Source organism: Pseudophryne corroboree, chromosome 1 (assembly GCF_028390025.1).
Source record: "Pseudophryne corroboree isolate aPseCor3 chromosome 1, aPseCor3.hap2, whole genome shotgun sequence".
Taxonomy (NCBI): Eukaryota; Metazoa; Chordata; class Amphibia; order Anura; family Myobatrachidae; genus Pseudophryne; species Pseudophryne corroboree.
The window spans coordinates 360,435,229-360,450,717 of record NC_086444.1 but is presented as its reverse complement, the minus strand read 5'-3'; the positions used below and the strand labels follow the sequence as shown (position 1 = coordinate 360,450,717).

At 46.8% G+C, this 15,489-nt stretch overlaps 1 long non-coding RNA gene across 1 annotated transcript in view; it reads right to left on the bottom strand.

The window, feature by feature from the left end:
• The window catches only part of LOC135069910 (uncharacterized), a 35,752-nt gene extending 30,039 nt beyond the window's left edge, over positions 1–5,713 (bottom strand). The window contains exons 1-2 of the long non-coding RNA XR_010256140.1: positions 5,518–5,713; positions 4,442–4,566 (exon numbers count right to left, since the gene is read on the bottom strand). This is a non-coding gene — a long non-coding RNA (uncharacterized LOC135069910). The remainder of the gene's footprint in view (positions 1–4,441; positions 4,567–5,517) is intronic.
• Positions 5,714–15,489: the final 9,776 nt, after the last annotated feature.

Here is a 15,489-nt window from a genome sequence, read left to right as displayed (position 1 = left end):
ATCAGCTCTTCGGTGTGGAAGTATTTCACCAGAAATGCGGACAACAGGTGTCAAGCCGTGTGTTCCCTTTGTCAAGCTGTAATAAGTAGGGGTAAGGACGTTAACCACCTCGGAACATCCTCCCTTATACGTCACCTGCAGCGCATTCATAATAAGTCAGTGACAAGTTCAAAAACTTTGGGTGACAGCGGAAGCAGTCCACTGACCAGTAAATCCCTTCCTCTTGTAACCAAGCTCACGCAAACCACCCCACCAACTCCCTCAGTGTCAATTTCCTCCTTCCCCAGGAATGCCAATAGTCCTGCAGGCAATGTCACTGGCAATTCTGACGAGTCCTCTCCTGCCTGGGATTCCTCCGATGCATCCTTGCGTGTAACGCCTACTGCTGCTGGCGCTGCTGTTGTTGCTGCTGGGAGTCGATGGTCATCCCAGAGGGGAAGTCGTAAGCCCACTTGTACTACTTCCAGTAAGCAATTGACTGTTCAACAGTCCTTTGCGAGGAAGATGAAATATCACAGCAGTCATCCTGCTGCAAAGCGGATAACTGAGGCCTTGACAACTATGTTGGTGTTAGACGTGCGTCCGGTATCCGCCGTTAGTTCACAGGGAACTAGACAATTTATTGAGGCAGTGTGCCCCCGTTACCAAATACCATCTAGGTTCCACTTCTCTAGGCAGGCGATACCGAGAATGTACACGGACGTCAGAAAAAGACTCACCAGTGTCCTAAAAAATGCAGTTGTACCCAATGTCCACTTAACCACGGACATGTGGACAAGTGGAGCAGGGCAGGGTCAGGACTATATGACTGTGACAGCCCACTGGGTAGATGTATGGACTCCCGCCGCAAGAACAGCAGCGGCGGCACCAGTAGCAGCATCTCGCAAACGCCAACTCTTTCCTAGGCAGGCTACGCTTTGTATCACCGCTTTCCAGAATACGCACACAGCTGAAAACCTCTTACGGCAACTGAGGAAGATCATCGCGGAATGGCTTACCCCAATTGGACTCTCCTGTGGATTTGTGGCATCGGACAACGCCAGCAATATTGTGTGTGCATTAAATATGGGCAAATTCCAGCACGTCCCATGTTTTGCACATACCTTGAATTTGGTGGTGCAGAATTTTTTAAAAAACAACAGGGGCGTGCAAGAGATGCTGTCGGTGGCCAGAAGAATTGCGGGACACTTTCGGCGTACAGGCACCACGTACAGAAGACTGGAGCACCACCAAAAACTACTGAACCTGCCCTGCCATCATCTGAAGCAAGAAGTGGTAACGAGGTGGAATTCAACCCTCTATATGCTTCAGAGGTTGGAGGAGCAGCAAAAGGCCATTCAAGCCTATACAATTGAGCACGATATAGTAGGTGGAATGCACCTGTCTCAAGCGCAGTGGAGAATGATTTCAACGTTGTGCAAGGTTCTGATGCCCTTTGAACTTGCCACACGTGAAGTCAGTTCAGACACTGCCAGCCTGAGTCAGGTCATTCCCCTCATCAGGCTTTTGCAGAAGAAGCTGGAGACATTGAAGGAGGAGCTAACACGGAGCGATTCCGCTAGGCATGTGGGACTTGTGGATGGAGCCCTTAATTCGCTTAACAAGGATTCACGGGTGGTCAATCTGTTGAAATCAGAGCACTACATTTTGGCCACCGTGCTCGATCCTAGATTTAAAGCCTACCTTGGATCTCTCTTTCCGGCAGACACAAGTCTGCTGGGGTTGAAAGACCTGCTGGTGACAAAATTGTCAAGTCAAGCGGAACGCGACCTGTCAACATCTCCTCCTTCACATTCTCCCGCAACTGGGGGTGCGAGGAAAAGGCTCAGAATTCCGAGCCCACCCGCTGGCGGTGATGCAGGGCAGTCTGGAGCGACTGCTGATGCTGACATCTGGTCCGGACTGAAGGACCTGACAACGATTACGGACATGTCGTCTACTGTCACTGCATATGATTCTCTCAACATTGATAGAATGGTGGAGGATTATATGAGTGACCGCATCCAAGTAGGCACGTCACACAGTCCGTACTTATACTGGCAGGAAAAAGAGGCAATTTGGAGGCCCTTGCACAAACTGGCTTTATTCTACCTAAGTTGCCCTCCCACAAGTGTGTACTCCGAAAGAGTGTTTAGTGCCGCCGCTCACCTTGTCAGCAATCGGCGTACGAGGTTACATCCAGAAAATGTGGAGAAGATGATGTTCATTAAAATGAATTATAATCAATTCCTCCGCGGAGACATTGACCAGCAGCAATTGCCTCCACAAAGTACACAGGGAGCTGAGATGGTGGATTCCAGTGGGGACGAATTGATAATCTGTGAGGAGGGGGATGTACACGGTGATATATCGGAGGGTGATGATGAGGTGGACATCTTGCCTCTGTAGAGCCAGTTTGTGCAAGGAGAGATTAATTGCTTCTTTTTTGGGGGGGGTCCAAACCAACCCGTCATATCAGTCACAGTCGTGTGGCAGACCCTGTCACTGAAATGATGGGTTGGTTAAAGTGTGCATGTCCTGTTTTGTTTATACAACATAAGGGTGGGTGGGAGGGCCCAAGGACAATTCCATCTTGCACCTCTTTTTTCTTTTCTTTTTCTTTGCGTCATGTGCTGTTTGGGGAGGGTTTTTTGGAAGGGACATCCTGCGTGACACTGCAGTGCCACTCCTAGATGGGCCCGGTGTTTGTGTCGGCCACTAGGGTCGCTTATCTTACTCACACAGCTACCTCATTGCGCCTCTTTTTTTCTTTGCGTCATGTGCTGTTTGGGGAGGGTTTTTTGGAAGGGACATCCTGCGTGACACTGCAGTGACACTCCTAGATGGGCCCGGTGTTTGTGTCGGCCACTAGGGTCGCTTATCTTACTCACACAGCTACCTCATTGCGCCTCTTTTTTTCTTTGCGTCATGTGCTGTTTGGGGAGGGTTTTTTGGAAGGGACATCCTGCGTGACACTGCAGTGCCACTCCTAGATGGGCCCGGTGTTTGTGTCGGCCACTAGGGTCGCTAATCTTACTCACACAGCTACCTCATTGCGCCTCTTTTTTTCTTTGCGTCATGTGCTGTTTGGGGAGGGTTTTTTGGAAGGGCCATCCTGCGTGACACTGCAGTGCCACTCCTAGATGGGCCCGGTGTTTGTGTCGGCCACTAGGGTCGCTTATCTTACTCACACAGCGACCTCGGTGCAAATTTTAGGACTAAAAATAATATTGTGAGGTGTGAGGTATTCAGAATAGACTGAAAATGAGTGGAAATTATGGTTTTTGAGGTTAATAATACTTTGGGATCAAAATGACCGCCAAATTCTATGATTTAAGCTGTTTTTTAGGTTTTTTGGAAAAAAACACCCGAATCCAAAACACACCCGAATCCGACAAAAAAAATTCGGTGAGGTTTTGCCAAAACGCGGTCGAACCCAAAACACGGCCGCGGAACCGAACCCAAAACCAAAACACAAAACCCGAAAAATTTCCGGCGCTCATCTCTACTGTCTGGTGGTCACTCACTAGTAAACTCTCTGCACTCTCTACACTTCTACAGTACTCCTCCTAGTCCTAAGCTCCAGTAAATCTCTCTCTCTTATAATCTAAATGGAGAGGACGCCAGCCACGTCCTCTCACTATCAATCTCAATGCACGTGTGAAAATGGCGGCGACGCGCGGCTCCTTATATAGAATCCGAGTCTCGCGAGAATCCGACAGCGTCATGATGACGTTCGGGCGCGCTCGGGTTAACCGAGCAAGGCGGGAGGATCCGAGTCTGCTCGGACCCGTGAAAAAAACCATGAAGTTCGGGCGGGTTCGGATTCAGAGAAACCGAACCCGCTCATCTCTAGTGTACACACACTGATTTACACACAGTATATCTTTGGAGTGTGGGAGGACACTCAAGTACCCAGAGGAAACCCACACAAGCATGGGGAGAATATACAAACTCCACACAGTTAGGGATGTTACTATACATACAGTACACTGCACTACTGCTGAGCAAAGTGGACCATAATATATTATCTGCACTTTGAATAGAAGTCCTCTACCAGTGAAATTAGTATTTGTTATTAATATTGTTGAATTGCTGGCATAATGTTATTTAATTCTAAAATAACATTATGCCGACAATTCAACAATATTAATAAAAACCACTAATGTCACTGCTATCAGGTAGAGATCTTCTATTGAAAATGCAGATAGTGTTATAGCATATCCTCAGCAGTAGTGCAGTATATTTTTATTACATTGCATATTGAATGTTTTTTTAAATATTATAAAAAAACACAGATAATATTCACTATGCACTTTAATAAAAATATGCTGCATTACTTTGAAATAGCATTGCATTATTGAATATTATCTGGTTTGTTTGATTTTTAAAACATTGTATGCTCTGGCTCATGAGAGACACTGCGTGACAGCGTTTCCACACTCTGACTGCTGTCACTTACCAAAATACCACTGCTATCCTCCAGTTCCAAGCTGCCTGGGCTGTTTCTCCTGCAGTCCAGTGTTTCTCCTGGGCACTGGACTGGGCTCCTCTTAGGACCGTCGCCACTGCAAAGACTTAAGTGAACTGTGAAAGGCGGGGAGTAAGTGAAGGGTGTAGCGTCGCATGGATGCGTCATGTGATATCTACGCACACAGTGGGACACGGACAGGTGACTGTGGGCAGTGGCTGGGTTACCGCCGCAGAGAGGGGGGGGGGGTTCCAGTGGCAAACGCAGGATTTCCATAGGGGGGTTTCCGTACATGTATGTATTCATGTGTTTGTATACGTATATGTGTGGGTGGGTATACATGTACTGTGTTTGAATATACTGTATATAATCCCAGTAAAAAAGGCAGGTGCACTCAGATTTTACAAAAAAACTGTAATGATGCAAAGTCACAGCATATCAACATGTCAGGGCTACGGGCCCCCGAAACGTGGATATGCTGTGACTTTGCATCATTACAGTTTTTTTGTAATATCTGAGTGCACCTGCCTTTTTTATCGGGATTATAATTATTTACAGAGGGCACTTGAGTATTATTTTGAATGTCAGAGGAGTGGCGGACCACCGTACATACACATACAGTAGCATACACACACACACACACACACACACACACACACACACACACACACACACACACACAATATAGCACACATAGTATACATGCACACAGCATACATACAAACACACACACAGACTATACATGCATGCAGCATACATACAGTATACATGCACGCAGCATACATACACACTGCATACATACATACATACACAGTATACATACGCATAGCATACATACAGTATACATGCATACATACACCCACAGTATACATGCATTCATAGTATACATACACACACACTATACATGCATATAGCATGCTTTGCATACACACACACTACACATGCCATACATACACACACCATTATAAGTAACTACAGCCTTCCATCACCATCCCCCCCAGCCAGCCTATTTTATTACACACCACCGGCCTCTCCTTCAATCCCAACATACAGTATCTAACACCCACCTGGATTCAGTGAGAGTATTGGACACATCCACTGCCTACCCAGTGCCCTCACCGTCACCAGCCTTTTTCTCTTTCACCTCACGTACAAGTACAGTACCTCCTGAGAGGAGCTGTGTGCTGCGCTGTCACTGCAGCTCCCTCTACAGGCACCAAGAAGCAAGCGTCTCTGTGTAAGGATGGAGCTGCTGCAGCCTGTCAGTTCCTCACGCTGTATACACACACAAAAAACGATCAGCAGCGCAGATGGATCGGCGGCCAGGGGGGGTTTCTAGGTACTCGGAAACCCCCCCTGCGTGCACGTATGGGTTCCACCGACGGAGTTATCAACTATACAGTGCCACGGCTCTCTTCCGGCCAGCGCAATCCATTTAAATTTTACCCCATCCTACGTGTTGCACTGACACAGCTTGATGCCATGGTTGATGCCCAGATCCTTGGGGCCCCTCACAACGTTGGGGCCCGGTACGGGTGTCCCCTTTGACCCCCCCTGTCGCCGGGCCTGATTGAGAGGCATGGAAGGGTCAGCATTAGGAGGGATTGCTGACTCTAGACTGCCATAGGAGAAGCTAGGGGTATCTCCAGGTAAGCTGGCTCTCAGATGCTGTAAGAGCCATTACCATGTGGCCTTACACTGGGAATTCAACCCAGACATATTTGTAATTATTTATGGGGTGGGTGTGGGGTGTGGTGGCCCCTGTGTCGGTGTGGCTGGGCTGCTTCAGGTCGGCACACCCTAAAACACTTTATTAACACTTATGATTTTCCCTATCACTTTGTATATATTTTTGTATTATTTTAATCACACCACTTACATAGCACTTCTGTGCTTCCTATTAACCCTTATTAATTTTCACCTGTGTGCTGACCTGGGGTAGCCGACCTGTGCCGACATGATGGGGTCCTGCACCCCGGACCCATACCTAGTATTAGGGACCCCCAGTGACGGAGAGGCCTTGTCGATCGGCCTGGGGCTTAACCCTATATCTGCAGATATACGCAACCAAGATCTCCGTATAATCTGACTATTATGTAGTAATATTTTTCACTCGGTGTGCATTAGGGAACCATTGTTTTTTCCTACACAGAATTACCCCTCCCTTTTAGCACCTGAGTGACATCACTATCTGATTGAGCAGCTCACCATTTTTTGTATTGTATTGAGAGGCATGGAAGGGTCAGCATTAGGAGGGATTGCTGACTCTAGACTGCCATAGGAGAAGCTAGGGGTATCTCCAGGTAAGCTGGCTCTCAGATGCTGTAGGAGCCATTACCATATGGCCTTACACTGGGAATTCAACCCAGACATATTTGTAATTATTTATGGGGTGGGTGTGGGGTGTGGTGGCCCCTGTGTCGGTGTGGCTGGGCTGCTTCAGGTCGGCACACCCTAACACTTTATTAACACTTATGATTTTCCCTATCACTTTGTATATATTTTTGTATTATTTTAATCACACCACTTACATAGCACTTCTGTGCTTCCTATTAACCCTTATTAATTTTCACCTGTGTGCTGACCTGGGGTAGCCGACCTGTGCCAAGATGATGGGGTCCTGCACCCCGGACCCATACCTAGTATTAGGGACCCCCAGTGACGGAGAGGCCTTGTCGATCGGCCTGGGGCTTAACCCTATATCTGCAGATATACGCAACCAAGATCTCCGTATAATCTGACTATTATGTAGTAATATTTTTCACTCGGTGTGCATTAGGGAACCATTGTTTTTTCCTACACAGAATTACCCCTCCCTTTTAGCACCTGAGTGACATCACTATCTGATTGAGCAGCTCACCATTTTTTGTATTGTATTGAGAGGCATGGAAGGGTCAGCATTAGGAGGGATGGCTGACTCTAGACTGCCATAGGAGAAGCTAGGGGTATCTCCAGGTAAGCTGGCTCTCAGATGCTGTAGGAGCCATTACCATATGGCCTTACACTGGGAATTCAACCCAGACATATTTGTAATTATTTATGGGGTGGGTGTGGGGTGTGGTGGCCCCTGTGTCGGTGTGGCTGGGCTGCTTCAGGTCGGCACACCCTAACACTTTATTAACACTTATGATTTTCCCTATCACTTTGTATATATTTTTGTATTATTTTAATCACACCACTTACATAGCACTTCTGTGCTTCCTATTAACCCTTATTAATTTTCACCTGTGTGCTGACCTGGGGTAGCCGACCTGTGCCGAGATGATGGGGTCCTGCACCCCGGACCCATACCTAGTATTAGGGACCCCCAGTGACGAAGAGGCCTTGTCGATCGGCCTGGGGCTTAACCCTATATCTGCAGATATACGCAACCAAGATCTCCGTATAATCTGACTATTATGTAGTAATATTTTTCACTCGGTGTGCATTAGGGAACCATTGTTTTTTCCTATATCTGCAGTCAAGCAAGCTGCCCTCTCACCATAAAATGATGAATATTAAGTCCACTCCACTATTCATCCCACCCCGGCGTATTAAACACCCTCTACCACACTGGGGCCCCTTCATTCAGCCCAATGCCCTCTTCTACAGTTTAATGTTCTCCCTCCCGCCCCATCTTCCACCATCTGTGCAGTAAAGGAGTAATTAGCAGAAATGACTGATCCAGGGTCTTACATGCTAAGTGGAAGATAGAACACCCCCTACCGTCCGTGGAACATCAAAGCTGCTGCTGATAGCACCCTCCACTCCTACCGCTGTAGGATGGGTATGGGCCCCAGTGCATTGCTTTGCCCAGGGGACTACACTGCTGTTAAGATGGCCCTGCATGCACAGTAGGTAAGCAAGGCACAAACCTGGCAATAACTATCACTTTACTTTTAACTCATTACCTGGTTGGTTGCTCTGATAATAGAATTTTGATAAACTGGCAAAAATAATAATAGTTAAGGGGCGGGGCCGCACTATCACCAATGAAAGATAGGAGAAACAGGCATACATAACACAAATGTACAGGGAAAGATGCACATACACATAGATGCAGACACTTGGGAGTGGGTACAATTTACCCAGGCTTGTTTAATAGGCCCTGCTGGAGCATGGATCAGCTGTGTCGGGGAAGAATGTGCGAGAGGTGGTGCACTGTAATTGTGATTCATTTTATTTGTTTGTGTCTACGCTCCCAGGATCTGAACATGCCTCCCTTATCACCCTCAGTGGCAAACGCAGGATTTCCCTGGGAGGGTAGGGGGGGGGGGGAGGGTCCGTACATATACTGTATGTATGTGTGTGTATATTATATATATATATATATATAAAATCATTGCACGGATATATATATATCCATAAATTATATATATCATATATATAATATCTCACTGCACGGCACATCACGATTTTTGAATGCAGACTCTACATTTCTCAATATTTTGGGGTCAACCATGCCCTCTCAACGGAATAAATATACAAAGGTATATTGGTTTTTGAATATTTATACTGACGATGGGGGACGTTGGAAAATTAAAGTCTGGATGTAAAAATTCAGAAGTGCTGTGCAGTGATGATATATTTTACGGATATACAGTATATCTATGCAGTGATTCGCCTGTCCAGGGGATTCCACACTGGGATATTATGCTTATTTTGGCAACAGTACACAGGTGACTGAGTGCTGAACCATTGAACCATATGCAGCACTTGGAAATATGATATATATTAGTGATGTGCACCGGACATTTTTCGGGTTTTGTGTTTTGGTTTTGGATTCGGTTCCGCGGCCGTGTTTTGGATTCGGACGCGTTTTGGCAAAACCTCACCGAAATTTTTTTGTCGGATTCGGCTGTGTTTTGGATTTGGGTGTTTTTTACAAAAAACCCTAAAAAACAGCTTAAATCATAGAATTTGGGGGTCATTTTGATCCCATAGTTTTATTAACCTCAATAACCATAATTTCCACTCATTTCCAGTCTATTCTGAACACCTCACACCTCACAATATTATTTTTAGTCCTAAAATTTGCACCGAGGTCGCTGGATGGCTAAGCTAAGCGACACAAGTGGCCGACACAAACACCTGGCCCATCTAGGAGTGGCACTGCAGTGTCAGGCAGGATGGAACTTCAAAAAAATAGTCCCCAAACAGCACATGATGCAAAGAAAAAAAGAGGCGCACCAAGGTCGCTGTGTGACTAAGCTAAGTGACACAAGTGGCCGACACAAACACCTGGCCCATCTAGGAGTGGCACTGCAGTGTCAGGCAGGATGGCACTTCAAAAAAATTGTCCCCAAACAGCACATGATGCAAAGAAAAAAAGAGGCGCACCAAGGTCGCTGTGTGACTAAGCTAAGCGACACAAGTGGCCGACACAAACACCTGGCCCATCTAGGAGTGGCACTGCAGTGTCAGGCAGGATGGCACTTCAAAAAAATTGTCCCCAAACAGCACGTGATGCAAAGAAAAAAAGAGGCGCACCAAGGTCGCTGTGTGACTAAGCTAAGCGACACAAGTGGCCGACACAAACACCTGGCCCATCTAGGAGTGGCACTGCAGTGTCAGGCAGGATGGCACTTCAAAAAAATTGTCCCCAAACAGCACATGATGCAAAGAAAAAAAGAGGCGCACCAAGGTCGCTGTGTGACTAAGCTAAGCGACACAAGTGGCCGACACAAACACCTGGCCCATCTAGGAGTGGCACTGCAGTGTCAGGCAGGATGGCACTTCAAAAAAATTGTCCCCAAACAGCACATGATGCAAAGAAAAAGAGGCGCACCAAGGTCGCTGTGTGACTAAGCTAAGCGACACAAGTGGCCGACACAAACACCTGGCCCATCTAGGAGTGGCACTGCAGTGTCAGGCAGGATGGCACTTCAAAAAAATTGTCCCCAAACAGCACATGATGCAAAGAAAAAAAGAGGCGCACCAAGGTCGCTGTGTGACTAAGCTAAGCGACACAAGTGGCCGACACAAACACCTGGCCCATCTAGGAGTGGCACTGCAGTGTCAGGCAGGATGGCACTTCAAAAAAATTGTCCCCAAACAGCACATGATGCAAAGAAAAATTAAAGAAAAAAGAGGTGCAAGATGGAATTGTCCTTGGGCCCTCCCACCCACCCTTATGTTGTATAAACAGGACATGCACACTTTAACCAACCCATCATTTCAGCGACAGGGTCTGCCACACGACTGTGACTGAAATGACAGGTTGGTTTGGGCCCCCACCAAAAAAAGAAGCAATCAATCTCTCCTTGCACAAACTGGCTCTACAGAGGCAAGATGTCCACCTCATCATCATCCTCCGATTCCTCACCACTTTCACTGTGTACATCCCCCTCCTCACAGATTATTAATTCGTCCCCACTGGAATCCACCATCTCAGGTCCCTGTGTACTTTCTGGAGGCAATTGCTGCTGGTGAATGTCTCCACGGAGGAATTGATTCTAATTAATTTTGATGAACATCATCTTCTCCACATTTTTTGGAAGTAACCTCGTACGCCGATTGCTGACAAGGTGAGCGGCTGCACTAAACACTCTTTCGGAGTACACACTGGAGGGAGGGCAACTTAGGTAGAATAAAGCCAGTTTGTGCAAGGGCCTCCAAATTGCCTTTTTCATGCCAGTATACGTACGGACTGTCTGAAGTGCCTACTTGGATGCGGTCACTCATATCTTTCAATGGTGAGAGAATCATATGAAGTGACAGTAGACGACATGTCAGTAATCGTTGGCAGGTCCTTCAGTCCGGACCAGATGTCAGCACTCGCTCCAGACTGCCCTGCATCACCGCCAGCGGGTGGGCTCGGAATTCTTAGCCTTTTCCTCGCACCCCCAGTTGCGGGAGAATGTGAAGGAGGAGATGTTGATGGGTCACGTTCCGCTTGACTTGACAATTTTCTCACCAGCAGGTCTTTGAACCTCTGCAGACTTGTGTCTGCCGGAAAGAGAGATACAACGTAGGTTTTAAATCTAGGATCGAGCACGGTGGCCAAAATGTAGTGCTCTGATTTCAACAGATTGACCACCCGTGAATCCTGGTTAAGCAAATTAAGGGCTCCATCCACAAGTCCCACATGCCTAGCGGAATCGCTCTGTTTTAGCTCCTCCTTCAATGTCTCCAGCTTCTTCTGCAAAAGCCTGATGAGGGGAATGACCTGACTCAGGCTGGCAGTGTCTGAACTGACTTCACGTGTGGCAAGTTCAAAGGGTTGCAGAACCTTGCACAACGTTGAAATCATTCTCCACTGCGCTTGAGTCAGGTGCATTCCCCCTCCTTTCCCTATATCGTGGGCAGATGTATAGGCTTGAATGGCCTTTTGCTGCTCCTCCATCCTCTGAAGCATATAGAGGGTTGAATTCCACCTCGTTACCACCTCTTGCTTCAGATGATGGAAGGGCAGGTTCAGGAATGTTTGGTGGTGCTCCAGTCTTCTGTACGCGGTGGCTGAATGCCGAAAGTGGCCCGCAATTCTTCGGGCCACCGACAGCATCTCTTGCACGCCCCTGTTGTTTTTTAAATAATTCTGCACCACCAAATTCAATGTATGTGCAAAACATGGGACGTGCTGGAATTTGCCCAGATGTAATGCACGCACAATATTGCTGGCGTTGTCCGATGTCACAAATCCCCAGGAGAGTCCAATTGGGGTAAGCCATTCTGCGATGATCTTCCTCAGTTTCCCTAAGAAATTGTCAGCTGTGTGCCTATTCTGGAAAGCAGTGATACAAAACGTAGCCTGCCTAGGAACGAGTTGGCGTTTGCGAGATGCTGCTACTGGTGCCGCCGCTGCTGTTCTTGCTGCGGGAGGCAATACATCTACCCAGTGGGCTATCACAGTCATATAGACCTGAGTCTGCCCTGCTCCACTTGTCCACATGTCCGTGGTTAAGTGGACATTGGGTACAACTGCATTTTTTAGGACACTGGTGAGTCTTTTTCTGAGGTCTGTGTACATTTTCGGTATCGCCTGCCTAGAGAAATGGAACCTAGATGGTATTTGGTACCGGGGACACAGTACCTCAATCAAGTCTCTAGTTGGCTCTGAATTATCGGTGGATACCGGAACCACGTTTCTCACCGCCCAGGTTGCCAAGGCCTGAGTTATCTGCTTTGCAGCAGGATGACTGCTGTGATATTTCATCTTCCTCGCAAAGGACTGTTGGACAGTCAATTGCTTACTGGAAGTAGTACAAGTGGTCTTCCGACTTCCCCTCTGGGATGACGATCGACTCCCAGCAGCTACAACAGCAGCGCCAGCAGCAGTAGGCGTTACACTCAAGGATGCATCGGAGGAATCCCAGGCAGGAGAGGACTCGTCAGACTTGCCAGTGACATGGCCTGCAGGACTATTGGCTTTCCTGGGTAAGGAGGAAATTGACACTGAGGGAGTTGGTGGTGTGGTTTGCAGGAGCTTGGTTACAAGAGGAAGGGATTTAGTGGTCAGTGGACTGCTTCCGCTGTCACCCAAAGTTTTTGAACTTGTCACTGACTTATGATGAATGCGCTGCAGGTGACGTATAAGGGAGGATGTTCCGAGGTGGTTAACGTCCTTACCCCTACTTATTACAGCTTGACAAATGCAACACACGGCTTGACACCTGTTGTCCGCATTTGTGTTGAAATAATTCCACACCGAAGAGCTGATTTTTTTTGTATTTTGACCAGGCATGTCAATGGCCATATTCGTCCCACGGACAACAGGTGTCTCCCCGGGTGCCTGACTTAAACAAACCACCTCACCATCAGAATCCTCCTTGTCAATTTCCTCACCAGCGCCAGCAACACCCATATCCTCATCCTGGTGTACTTCAACAGTGACATCTTCAATTTGACTATCAGGAACTGGACTGCGGGTGCTCCTTCCAGCACTTGCAGCGGGCGTGCAAATGGTGGAAGGCGCAAGCTCTTCCCGTCCAGTGTTGGGAAGGTCAGGCATCGCAACCGACACAATTGGACTCTCCTTGGGTATTTGTGATTTAGAAGAACGCACAGTTCTTTGCTGTGCTTTTGCCAGCTTAAGTCTTTTCATTTTTCTAGCGAGAGGATGAGTGCTTCCATCCTCATGTGAAGCTGAACCACTAGCCATGAACATAGGCCAGGGCCTCAGCCGTTCCTTGCCACTCCGTGTCGTAAATGGCATATTGGCAAGTTTACGCTTCTCCTCAGACGCTTTCAATTTTGATTTTTGGGTCATTTTACTGAACTTTTGTTTTTTGGATTTTACATGCTCTCTACTATGTCATTGGGCATCGGCCTTGGCAGACGACGTTGATAGCATTTCATCATCTCGGCCATGACTAGTGGCAGCAGCTTCAGCACGAGGTGGAAGTGGATCTTGATCTTTCCCTATTTTAACCTCCACATTTTTGTTCTCCATTTTTTAATGTGTGGAATTATATGCCAGTATCAATAGCAATGGCCTACTACTATATATACCAGTGACGTGCGGTGGGGTGAGGCAGGTGAGGCAGAGCCTTCCCTGTCATACTTACGTTTCTACCAGCGTTTTGATTGTATAAAGTACATGAAAAATACAAAGAATATGTTTGAAATATCTTTTTTGCATTATTCTAATCATTTTTATAGCCAAAACTCTGGAGTAAAAAGTCTATGGCAGGTGAGGCAGTGCCTCACCTGCTTATCTTTTCCGCACATCTCTGATCAAAACTCATAAAATTTCCAGGAGTTTATACTGCTGCACCTGTGTATAATGCCCACATGTACGCTTTGGCTCATATTTTGTGTGTAAATCTGGCTCTGGTGTTAGCTAGTGTCCCCTTAGTCTTTTAGCTCACCGCACGTCCCTGATATATACTGCGCACAACTGAAATGCACCACAGGTATGGATGGATAGTATACTTGACGACACAGAGGTAGGTAGAGCAGTGGCCTTCCGTACCGTACTGCTATATATACTGGTGGTCACTGTGTCAGCAAACTGCAAAACTAAAATGCACCACAGGTATAGAATGTAGATGGATAGTATACTTAATGACGACACAGAGGTAGGTACAGCAGTGGCCTTCCGTACTGCTATAAATAGTATACTGGTGGTCACTGTGTCAGCAAACTGCAAAACTAAAATGCACCACAGGTATAGAATGTAGACGGATAGTATACTTAATGACGACACAGAGGTAGGTACAGCAGTGGCCTTCCATACTGCTATATATAGTATACTGGTGGTCACTGTGTCAGCAAACTGCAAAACTAAAATGCACCACAGGTATAGAATGTAGATGGATAGTATACTTAATGACGACACAGAGGTAGGTACAGCAGTGGCCTTCCGTACCGTACTGCTATATATAGTATACTGGTGGTCACTGTGTCAGCACACTGCAAAACTAAAATGCACCACAGGTATAGAATGTAGATGGATAGTATACTTAATGACGACACAGAGGTAGGTACAGCAGTGGCCTTCCGTACTGCTATATATAGTATACTGGTGGTCACTGTGTCAGCAAACTGCAAAACTAAAATGCACCACAGGTATAGAATGTAGATGGATAGTATACTTAATGACGACACAGAGGTAGGTACAGCAGTGGCCTTCCGTACTGCTATATATAGTATACTGGTGGTCACTGTATCAGCAAACTGCAAAACTAAAATGCACCACAGGTATAGAATGTAGATGGATAGTATACTTAATGACGACACAGAGGTAGGTACAGCAGTGGCCTTCCGTACTGCTATATATAGTATACTGGTGGTCACTGTGTCAGCAAACTGCAAAACTAAAATGCACCACAGGTATAGAATGTAGATGGATAGTATACTTAATGACGACACAGAGGTAGGTACAGCAGTGGCCTTCCGTACTGCTATATATAGTATACTGGTGGTCACTGTGTCAGCAAACTGCAAAACTAAAATGCACCACAGGTATAGAATGTAGATGGATAGTATACTTAATGATGACACAGAGGTAGGTACAGCAGTGGCCTTCCGTACTGCTATATATAGTATACTGGTGGTCACTGTGTCAGCAAACTGCAAAACTAAAATGCACCACAGGTATAGAATGTAGATGGATAGTA